Source organism: Etheostoma cragini, chromosome 7 (genome assembly GCF_013103735.1).
Source record: "Etheostoma cragini isolate CJK2018 chromosome 7, CSU_Ecrag_1.0, whole genome shotgun sequence".
In the NCBI taxonomy this organism is placed as follows: domain Eukaryota; kingdom Metazoa; phylum Chordata; class Actinopteri; order Perciformes; family Percidae; genus Etheostoma; species Etheostoma cragini.
The window spans coordinates 17,606,708-17,611,502 of NC_048413.1; the positions used below are offsets into that span (position 1 = coordinate 17,606,708).

Below are 4,795 nucleotides of genomic sequence, written 5' to 3' on the forward strand. Positions count from 1 at the left end.
GTTAGTCTGCCGTTCTTTGCTTTAAAATTTATCCCAGGGTAAGGCTAGCATGCAAACTCCTTTTATCCTCTTTGGATAATTGAGACATCCTTTAAATTTTTTTCTGAAGAAGTTATCATTGATGATTAACATAATAATTTACTAACAGTAGCTAAATTACCATAAGTAACATAGCTAACAACGTTAACTGACAGTCTCCTCTTTACCTTGTCATGACAAACGATGTATATCGTTTGTAATGTTGTATCTAGTTAAATTACGTTAGCTTACAAAAAAGAAGCTTTGCAAATTTTCCACTGGTGTTTGTTTCTTTGCAGTGTAGGAGTGCCAGAGTTTGGCTTCCCCTCATTGCACTAAACGTTGACTAACTTACATGACAAACTACATAAGGTTAAATATGAGTACTGACAGTGTGCTCCAAATGCACCTTTTTCCTTAATTTAGTTAGCTGTTCTCTCCTTTAATTTCAGGTCAAATCAGGCCTTAACAGGCTGCAAGGAGAGCAGCTGGCTGCCGGCCTGACTGAGATTCTCCATGACAAGCCCAGAGGGCATTAAAGCTGTTCTTTTCAAAGCCCAGTAACTAGTGCTGTCAGTTAAATGCGTTATTAACGGGGTTAACGCAAACCCATTTTAACGGTGTGCATTTTTATCCTGAGATTAACGTTGTCTTTGGCATAGAAAACTTTGTAGTTTTTTTCACATGCTGTTGTAACAACTAGTAACGTTTAAAAAGCTACAACACCACACTGGATCTAGCTAGACCGGAAACAATATAATGGGCATGCCGCACACACTTGTTTGGGCTTGCGAGTCAGCCCAAGAGTAATAACGTTATGTTTTGAGTGGATGGTAAGCGCGAAATGGATGCCAACAAGATTCTGAATGGAAAGTTTATTTTTGCCAAATGGTTCCATTGACAACACCAAAGTGATATGTTTTGCCATTGTGAACTGAGCTATCATCACAACATGTCCAGTCTGAAATACCACTTGTTGGCCAAGCACAGAGCTGATGCAAATTCTCCGCCCCCCTCGTCAAAGTATTTTTTCCCCCTTTAATTGATGGACAGTTTTACATTGTTCGAGAGATTATTTGCTCCAAGTGTGAATGACTGTGAGAATGTTACGCGTGAAATTTAACTCTACTAGTTGGCTATATGCCAATGTTGTTTTCAACAAAAAACATTTGCACAAAGCAAGCTGATCCACTTTTTAATGTTTATAAGAGCTTTACAATGTGAAAAAATAATGGGACAAAAAGACATCAAGGGACATTTAGAATAGAACAAAATGTGATTAATTGCGAGTTAACTATGACATCAATCATGATTAAATACTTTAACCGTTTTTGACAGCACTACCAGTAACATTAAGGGCTCTATATTTCACCTGGCGGAGCGCAGTGCAAAGCCCAACACAAGTGTCTTTGGTATTTTAAGACCATCCAGCAGCCATGTTGTTTATATAGCAAATGCACCTGCGCCCATCTTTACGCCCATGGGCATGCTAGTCTTACAGGGCGGGGTGTTCAGGTGAATTCTTGGTGTATTGCTATCTTGAGGCAGTGGGAAGTGATCGCGCCATCGACCAACAAAAACCTGGTCTAAAGTCAATAGCAACATTTCACTGTTACTTTAACAGAGCATTAGTATAATGCGCCTAGGCGCACACTATGCTTCTAACTAACACACAAGGAAGAGTAGCAGCACACACACATGCAAAAGATTACACAGAAACGTATTACTCTGCAAATTCGCCATCATAATAGCAATGCGCCAAGGTACAAACGCGCCTGGCTTTTTAAGGGAAGGGGAGATGACACTCTTATTAGTTTATTGCATGTTATGCCCAAAACACACCTATGAATTAATGAAGACACAACCCTAACCATGTGCCTGGTGCACGGACCCTTTTTTCCACCGTCAAACTAGCAAAAGTTGAGTCGCCTGCAAATCCTGGCTTTACTTAATATAAATGGGGCCGATTGAGAGAATATCAGAAAGATAACATCTGGAGACCTATGCATAAAAGGGATATTTAAGTTGTTTGAATAGCTTCAGGAGAAAAACAGATTAAACTGAATCATTTCTTTACATAGCTCCAGATAAGAAACTCTGCTCAGCTTACGTTAACAATCTTTACAGGAAAGAAAATGGAAAGGAAAAGCCAAATCATAGAGATCCTATTAGCCTGCTATCAACAACATCATGTCTATTTCAGGCATATTCTTCCATGCCTCCATCAATCAATACCCTGGAGCACTGCATTGAAATGAAAGTACACAAAAGCTTTGGTCCTCTGAGAGAAAATGACTCCCTTCTCTTTTCAATGGAACTACGACACATTAAATTAAAATCATTGAGATGGAGCTGGGTGTAAATGGCAATAGTTTGTGGAAGCCAGGATGGAGGGATCCAGTGAAAGATAGATAGATAGATAGATAGAGAGAAAGAGAGAGAGAGTAAGAAAGAAAGAGAGACATCCCTGTACTTCCTCTCCGCCCATTCTTTAATGCTCACTGAGTAGCCCCGCAGTGCAAGCTTTGTCCCAGTTATTGTCACAGGCTTAGAGAGCCTCTTTACCAAGTGAGAGGCTTTGGCGACATATGTCATTTCAGTGAGTCTCCTGTCGCTCCTTTTAGCCGCTTGAGTGGAGGGGCGGGCAGGGAGGCGGGCCTGTGCACCAGGAGAGGAACAACGTGAGTTTGAGGAGGAAGGACATGTCAGAGATGTTAGTTCAGAAAGAGTTGTTGGAATGATCCCTTGATGGTTCTGTCCCGTACTACTGTATTTTTTTATGGACTTGTAGTGCGGCTGCATTGGGCCTCTGCTAGAGCTGGACTTAATATGTAGAATGACTCAAAAAGGAGTAAGTATTGGTTACTTCATGAAAAGTGTACTGTCATTAGTCTCTTTCTGTACTTACAGCCTATGTAATTGAGTAGAGTAACGTGTCCAGATAATTTCTGCTTTACTTTGCAACTACACATTCAAAGTATGTAGGGGCGCTGGCTTGTCTGAGGGAGGTTGAACAAAGTTTGAGTTTAAAGAGAGGGCGGGGGTAATTGTATACAGTGTGTGTGTGTTCGCAGGGATTAGTCATGTAGTAGTCACACTCTTAGTGCCCTGGCCAACTAGTGGTTTAGGATACATAATCCCTGCAGATTTGTGGCTATGATCTGCCATGTGTTCAGGTAATAGATCCCTGGACTCCCAAAACAAATGCTTTGTTTTCTGTTTACATAGGGATTCCACCCCATTTTGCATTCTAAAGATTCAGACTTTTAAACAGGATCTTTCACTCTGTCAGCTTTGTCTGAGTTATCATCAAAGTGGCAGGTTTGCAGATCTCCACGTGCATATAACATTTTGTAATCTGCCCAACCCACAGAGTTCCTTGGTGTGCATCAGGGAGGGATTTGCTGCGCATGAATGAAAGTTGCCTGTTTGGTTTTAGCCGTGTTGCCAGGATGAACACAAATCTCGATTATAGGTCTTACTTCTCATGTCAATGGTGGACTGTAGGCTTCTACCTAACTAGGGCTCTGCTTGCTGATATGTGGGTTTCTGTCTGTGATACAAATCACCACATTGTCACTAAAGTTTTGACCTATGTAGGTAATCTCTAATCCAAAGCTGTATCTGTGTGCAAATATGGGCATGTGTGTGTGTGCCTCTGTGTGTGAAAGACAGTACACAATAGAACCACACTGAGTGTAAGAGAGATGTTAAACTATTATGACAAGTGGAAAATGCATGTTTACTCCACTGGAACAAACATCTAACCAGCTTTGTTTACCATTCAATCCGGTGGAAGATAATCACAAAAAGTCCCTTATTGCAAATAATACTCTGCCACAGTTCCTCAATTTGTTTAATTGATTCTAAATTTAAGCAGCTTAATTGTGCATCTATTCTACAACCATTACCACATTAACCTTTCCCACTAAGAAGGGACAACACATGCAGCTTTGCGTCCTTAGAAGAACCCAAAGTAGCACTCTGTCACTGTTAAGCAAGACTGCCGGAGCTCCCCGCCTTCATTCTCCTGATAGCAGGATTGGCGATGGTGAACCCATTTGGTATCGCCAGTGCTGCCGCCACAGTCTCAGCACTGTGAGAACTAAGCCGTGAAATACTGACGGGCTTAGACCATTTTATAGTCTGCCATCTTGGATCCAGCAATCATAGCAGACAGCAGCTTTGTGCCAGTCAGGTTTACTATAAGCACGCCATGTGATGCCACCAGCCAGGCTCTACAGTTCAAAGGGTAATCTCCAGACAAGTGTTTAGCTGTGTTGTGCTACGACATCACAACAATGAAGGACAACTAATGATGAATAATAGCCCTCAGTTGGACTTGGTTATTTTTTCCCTACTACATTAGGCATCAGTTTAAATAGCCCTTATTACAGCGCTTTACGTTTCTTCTTTTTCATACATAAAAATAAATACATAATGTGCAAACTGGTGAAATTTGATTAATTTAACTAAAGCAAATATTAAGGATTTTAAATATTTAATATCTCTGTTGTTCTCTAATACTCCTTTGTGACTGTTCTGCCTTGCTACATTTGCTTCAGGGTAAGAACATTATTCTTACCCTGAGGACCAGCATATTTAAAAAGACAAAAAATAATACAGAACAGAATGAATTGTTAATGGATTTTAATGAGGATCATCAGAGAAAACCCTGAAAGTATATGGGTTTGACATGTTTATATATATACAGTGGGTACGGAAAGTATTCAGACCCCTTTAAATTTTTCACTCTTTGTTTCATTGCAGCCTTTTT

General features: G+C 40.5%; 1 protein-coding gene across 1 annotated transcript in view; it reads left to right on the forward strand.

Moving 5' to 3' along the window:
- Positions 1 to 2,530: 2,530 nt before the first annotated feature.
- The window catches only part of LOC117948188 (neural cell adhesion molecule L1-like protein), a 34,311-nt gene continuing 32,046 nt past the window's right edge, over positions 2,531 to 4,795 (forward strand). The window contains exon 1 of the mRNA XM_034877722.1: positions 2,531 to 2,869. The gene's annotated coding sequence lies outside the window, so the exon portion shown is untranslated. The remainder of the gene's footprint in view (positions 2,870 to 4,795) is intronic.